This window comes from Tursiops truncatus, chromosome 2, assembly GCF_011762595.2.
Source record: "Tursiops truncatus isolate mTurTru1 chromosome 2, mTurTru1.mat.Y, whole genome shotgun sequence".
Taxonomy (NCBI): Eukaryota; Metazoa; Chordata; class Mammalia; order Artiodactyla; family Delphinidae; genus Tursiops; species Tursiops truncatus.
In genome coordinates, this window is record NC_047035.1 from 110,817,942 (window position 1) to 110,825,290 (window position 7,349).

Genomic DNA, 7,349 nt, shown 5'->3' on the forward strand with positions numbered 1-7,349 from the left:
ATACTTAGTTCCTTCTCTGTTTGAAATCGTATTATAGCAGCAAAGACAGACATAACTTCAACAATTTTTAAATTTCAGTTGTTATAGAAGTATGAGAAATTTGACCTCACCAAGACCAAGAATAATGGGAAAGCTATCCTGAGAAAGTAGCATTTAAAGTGAGATCTGAAGGATGAGGGTGTGTGTAAGGGAGAAGGGAGCATTCCAGAAAGAGAGAACAGCACGTGTGAGTGCTCTGAGTTGAGAATGAGTATGGCAAGTTCAAGAAGTAGCTGCAGTATAGAAGGGCAATGGAGAGCATCTTAAGATGGAGCTGGTAAGGTACACAGGGTTGGAATAGATCTTGCAAGGCCTCAAATTGCATATTAAAGATTTTAGCCTTTATCCCATGATCAATGAGAAGCCATTAGTAGATTTTAAGCAAAGGCTAGGTATGATCAAAATTGTGTTAAAAAAAAAAAAACCCACTCTGGCTACGGTTTTGAACGTAGGCAAAAGTTGAAGTGTACTGTGCCCAGGCCAAATTTAGCTTGGACTAAGATGGAAAGAAGTGGCAGTTAAGAGGTAGAATCAACAAGATTTGGTGATTGAATGGATATGGTGACTGAGCGAGTAGCAGGGATCAGAAATAATTCACACACAATTAGCTATATTACAAAAAGGACTACTAATGTTTTATTTCATAATAACACTTTTACCGTTTACTACTGTTGCTTTTTTTTTTTTTTTTTTTTTTTTTTCGGTACACGGGCCTCTCACTGCCGCGGCCTCTCCCGTTGCTGAGCACAGGCTCCGGATGCGCAGGCTCAGCGGCCATGGCTCACGGGTCCAGCCGCTCCGCGGCATGTGAGATCCTTCCGAACCAGGGCACGAACCCGTGTCCCCTGCATCGGCAGGCAGACTCTCAACCACTGCGCCACCAGGGAAGCCCTACTGTTGCTTATTTTTAAAAAATAATTTTGCTATGGGAAATTTCAAACGTGCAAAATAAACAGATTAATAAACCCATGTACCCATCATCCAGTTTCAACAATTATCTACTAATGACCAGTCTTATTCCACCTAAACCGCTTTCCCTCTTTTCTATTTTATGTTGGATTAAATGCCAGATACTTTTTCATTTCATCTGTAAGTATAGGAGTGCGAAGCTCTATAAGCTTTTTAAAAAACCACTACCACAATATCACACATAAAAATTTACTAATTCTTTAAATCATCAAATCTAGTCAATGTTCACATTTCTGATTGTCTAATAATTTAAAAAATTTAGTTTGTTTGAATGAAACAAACTAAATAAATCCAAATGAAGTTTACACGTTGAGATTGGTTGATTTGACTCGTTAAGTCTCTTTTAAACTACACCTCTTTTTTTCCTCTTGAGATTTATTTGTCAGCGAAATTGGTCATTGGACCTATGGTTTTACACAGCACAGATTTTGCTTATTATATCCCCATAGTGCCATTTAGTATGTTTTTGGTAAGTTGGTAGTTGACTCTAGAGAGGCTTTATCAGACTCAGGTTGGTTTTTTTGTTTGTTTTTGTTAAGATGTTGATGTATTCCTCAATCTGGTATGTTTCTTTTTGTATTATTAGCAGCCTATGATGATTATTACGTAGATAAATTGATCAAATATTACAAGAAGGGGATATCATTCCTTCCTTTATTAGCTGGAATATGTCTATAAAGAGAAAGTTCCTTCCATATGTTGTTTGAGTCCGCAGTAGTCCAGTGTGTATTGGAAAGGTATCACATGCTTGAATCTTTCTCTGTGTTTAACAGTTTTCAAAACAATTTGTTCATAGAATCTTCCAATGGTGCCCAGTTTTCAAAAATTAGATCTTTATTCTGTTAGAGCAGTTGTAGGCTTGCAGAAAAATTAAAAAGTACAGAGTTCCCACATACCTCCCTCTCTTCCCCCATAGTTTCCCCTATTATTTATATCTTGTGTTAGTGTGGTACATTTGTTACAATTGGTGAACCAATGTTGATACATTATCATTACTGAAGTCCATAGTTTACATTAAGTTTTACTCTTTGTGTTGTACATTCTATCAGTTTTGTTGTTGTTGTTTTTTAAATTTATTTATTTTATTTATTTATTTTTGGCTGCACTGGGTCTTTGTTGCTGTGCACGGGCTTTCTCTAGTTGCGGCGGGCGGGGGCTACTCTTCTTTGCGGTGCACGGGCTTCTCATCGCGGTGGCTTCTGTTGTTGCAGAGCTCGGGCTCTAGGCATGCGGGCTTCAGTAGTTGTGGCACGTGGGCTCAGTAGTTGTGGCTCGCGGGCTCTAGAGCACAGGCTCAGTAGTTGTGGTGCACGGGTTTAGTTGCTCCACGGCATGTGGGATCTTCCCGGACCAGGGCTTGAACCCGTGTCCCCTGCATTGGCAGGCGGATTCTTAACCGCTGCGCCACCAGGGAAGCCCCATTCTATCAGTTTTGACAAATGTAAAATGACATGTATCCACCATCACAATATCATACACAATGGTTTCACTGTCCTTAAAAGGCCTTGTGCTCCACTTATTCATCTCTGTCTCTCCCACCCCTCCAGCCCACGGCAACACAGATATTTTTACTGTCTCTATACTTTTGCCTTTTCCAGAATGTCAGATAGTTAGAATCATATGGTATATAACCATTTCAAATTGGCTTCTTTCACTTAGCAATATGCATTTAAGATCCCTCCGTGTCTTTTTGTTGCTTGAGAGCTCATGTCTTTTAGTACTAGATAGCATTCCATTGTACGGATGTACCATAGTTTATCAATTCACCTATTGAAGGACATCGTGGTTGCTTCCAAGATTTGACAGTTATGAATAAAGCTGCTATAAACATCTGTGTGCATGTTTTTGTGTGGACATACATTTTCAGTTGTGCCAGTTTTTTCACACTTTGAAAGTGAGATACTTTAACAAACTTTTACATTTGGCGATAACTTTAACAAACTTTTACATTTGGCCAATGTGATTGATGAAAAATGCTAGCTAGTTGTTGTTTTAGTGTATATTTATTAATTATGAGTTGGACTTCTTTTCATATTTATATTTTTATCTGTAGAAATGATCTATTCATTTCTACTTCTCTACTGGTTTGCTCTTAGTGATGCATACAACCTGTTAATATAATAAGAAAATCGGAATTTTGTGTCATAGTTTTACAGATATTTTGTCTAGTTTATTATTTGTATTTTGGTGTTTCCATGTAGAAATTTAAAACATTTATAAATCAGATTTACACATTTTTTCTTTGGGTGTCTTTATGTTTTGTGTCTTGCCTTTCCCACTCTGAGATTTTACGAAATTCCTCTGTTCTATTATAGTGTTTTAATGGTTTTACCTTTTGAAAATCAGACTATTTTTCAGAGCAGTTTTAGGCAAAATTAAACAGAAGATAGAGATTTCCCTTATATCACCTATCCCCATACATGTGTAGCCTCCTCCATATCAGCGTCCCCCACCAGAGTGGGATATTTGTTACAATTGATGAGCCTACTTTGATACATCATTATAACCCAAAATCCATAGTTGACCTTTGAGTTCACTCTTGGTATTGTGCATTCTCTGTGTTTGGGTAAGTGTATAGTATCATAAAGAGTAGTTTCAGTGCCCTAAATATCCTCTGTGTTCTGCCTATTCATCCCTCCCCCTAATCCCTGGCAACCATTGATCTTTTTTACTTTCTCCATAGTTTTGCCTTTTCCAGGATGTCATATTGGAATCATATAGTTTGTAGGCTTTTCAGATTGGCTTCTGTCACTTAGTAATATGCATTTAAGGTTCTTCCATGTCTTTTCATGGCTTGATAGCTCATTTAGCTCTGTATAATATTCCATTGTCTGAATGTATCTCAGTTTATTCATTTGCCTATTGAACATTTTGGTTGCCTCCAAGTTTTGGCAATTATGAATAAAGTTTATGTAAACATCCACATGCAAGCGTTTATGTGGACACAAGTTTTCAGTTCCTTGAGTAAATACCAGGGAGCACAACTGCTGGATCATATGGTAAGAGTATGTTTAGTTCTATGGAAACTAACTAACTGTCTTCCAAAGTGGCTGTACCGTTTTGTGTTCCCACCAGCAGTGAATGAGAGTTTGTTTCTCCACATCCTCACCAGCATTTGGTGGTGTCAGTGTTCTGAATTTTTACCATTCTAATAGGTGTGTGTAGTAGTCTCATTATTGTGACCTATTATTTTTTAATTAAACTTCTTATTTTTTGATAAATATAAGTAAATATGCAGTTGTAAGAAATAATACAAAGAAATCTAGTTAATGTATTCCTTACTCATATCACTTATAGTAATACCTTTAAAAACTATAGTACAGTATCACAACTAATATACAAATATTGATACAAGATACAGAATATTTCCATCAACACAATGATCCCTCATATTGCCCATACAGTCACTTTATAGCCACACCCACTTTCGTCCTGCCTTCACCTCTCCCTAACCACTGATAACCACTGTTCTGTTCTCCATTTTGATAATTTTGTCATTTTAAGAACGTTATATAAATAGAATCAAACTGTACATAATCTTTTGGGATTGACTTTTTTCACTCAGTTCTCCAGAGATTTATCAAGGTTGTTGCATGTATTATTAATTCCTTTTTTTTTTTTTTTTTTTTTTTTTTTTTGCGGTACGCGGGCCTCTCACTGTTGTGGTCTCTCCCATTGCGGAGCACAGGCTCCGGATGCTCAGGCTCAGCGGACACGGCTCACGGGCCTAGCCGCTCCGCGGCATGTGGGATCTTCCCGGACCGGGGCACGAACCCACGTCTCCTGCATCGGCAGGCGGACTCTCAACCACTGCGCCACCAGGGAAGCCCCATTAATTCCTTTTTATTGCTGAGTAGCACTCCACAGTTTGTTTAACCATTCACCTGTTTAAGAACCTCTTGTTCTTAAACAGGTCAAGCATCTCTTCAGTTTTTGGCTATTACAAACAAAGCTCCTATAAACATTCATTAGTAGGTTTTTGTTTGAACATAAGTTTTCATTTCTCTGGCATAAATGCCCAGGAATGAAACTGCTGTGTTGTATTCAGTTTTATAAGAAACTCCCCACTGTTTTCCAGAGTGGCTGTATCATTTCATATAGCCACCAGAAATATATGAGTTTCTCTGAAACCTTGTAGGCATTTTGTGTTATCACTATTATTTAATGTTTATTTTAAAGTGTACAAATCAGTGGTTTTAGTATATTCATAAAGTCTGACAACCATCACACTAGCTAGTTCCAGAATTTCATTGCCCCAGAAGGAAACCCTATGTCTCTCCCCTAACCCCTAGCAAGCACTAATCTGTGTCATGTCTCTATGGATTTTTCTATTCTGGATACTTGATATAATCATACAGTATCCTTTCATTTAACATAATGTTTTCAAAGTTCATCCATATTGTAGCGTGTACTAGTACGTTATTACTGCTTATGGCTGAATAATATTCCATTATGTGGATATACCACATTTTGTTTATACATTCATCAGTTTATGGACATTTGGGTTGTTTTCACTTTTTGGCTATTAGAAATAATGCTGTTATATATGTACATGTGGACATATGTTTTAAATTCTCTTGGGTGTATACCTAGGAGCAGAATTGCTGGGTCATATGGTAACTTTATGTATAACTTTTTGAGGGACTTCCAAACTGTTCTCCAAAGGAGTGAACCATTTTACTTTCCCACTAGCAATGTATGAGGTTTCAGTTTTTCCACATCTTTCCTAACAGTTGTCAAAGTCTGCTTTTTTTTATTATAGCCATCCTTGTGAGAGTAAAATGGGTATATCATTGTGGTTTTCACTTGAATTTCTCTAATGTCTAATGATGTCAAGTAACTTTTCATGTGTCTATTTGCCATTTGTATATCATCTTTGAAGGAAAGTCTGTTTAGATCCTTTACAATTTTAAAGTTAGGTTATTTGCCTTTTTATTATTGAGTTATAAGAATTCTTTATATATTTTGGATACTGGTTCCATATTAGATACATAATTTGAAAATATTTTCTTCCATTTTATCTGTTGTATTTTCACTTTTTAAATGGTATTGTTTGCAGCACAAAAGTTTTAAATTTTGATAGTCAAATTTATATTTCCTTTTGCTACTTGTGCTTTGGTGTTATATCTAAGGAACAACTGCCAAATGCAAGGTCCCCCATTCAGTATGACTGGTGTCCTGTTACAAAGAGATAAGAATGCCATGTGAAAACAGAGACACAGAGAGAACACCATGTGAGGACAGAGGCAGAGATTAGAATGCCAAGGATCAACAGGCACCACTGGAGGCAAGGAAGAAGAAAGGAAAGAGTCTACCCAGAGTGTCAGAGGGAGAATTGCCCTGCTAACACCTTGATTTTGGAATTGTAACCTCCAAAACCATGAGAGAATAAATTTCTGTTGTTTAAAACCATCCAGTTTGTGATACTTTAATACGGCAGCCCTAGGAAACTAAAATACCCAAGGTGTTTAATTTTTTTTTTTTTTTTGGCTGTGCTGCAGGGCATGTGGGATCTTAGGTCCCCAAACCAGGGATTGAACCTGCACCCCCTGCAGTGGAAGTATGGAGTCTTAACCACTGGACAACCAGGGAAGTCCCTAATTTTTTTTAAAAATAAATTTATTTATTTATTTTTGGCCACGCTGGGTCTTCGTTTCTGCGCACAGGCTTTCTCTAGTTGCGGTGAGCGGGGGCTGCTTTTCATTGCAGTGCGTGGGCTTCTCATTGTGGTGGCTTATCTTGTTGCAGAGCATGGGCTCTAGGAGCGTGGGCTTCAGTAGTTGTGGCACACAGGCTCAGTAGTTGTGACCCGCAGGCTCTAGAGCGCAGGCTCGGTAGTTGTGGCACATGGGCTTAGTTGCTCCGCGGCATGTGGGATCTTCCCAGACCAGAGCTTGAACCTGTGTCCCCTGCATTGGCAGGCGGATTCTTAACCACTGCACCACCAGGGAAGCCCCCTAATCTTTTTTTTAACATATTGCTTAATTCTATATGCTAATAATATTCATTAAGGATTTCTGCATCTATATTAATGAAAACTATTGGCCTGTAGTTTTCTTCTTTGTGTGTGTGTGTGTGTGTGTGTGTGTGTGTGTACTGTCCTTGTCTACAAGTTTTGGTATCAGGGTAATATTGGCTTCATCAAATGAGTTGGGAGTGTTTCTCTTTCTTCTATTTTCTGGAAAAGATTGCGTAAATTGGTGTTAATTCTTTCAACATTTGGTAGAATTCTCTAGTGTACCCTTAGTTTTCCATTGTCTGAAAATACCTTCATTTCCCCTTCCTTTCTTTTTTTTCTAAATTTATTGATTTTTTATTTTTGGTTGTGTTGCGTCTTCGTT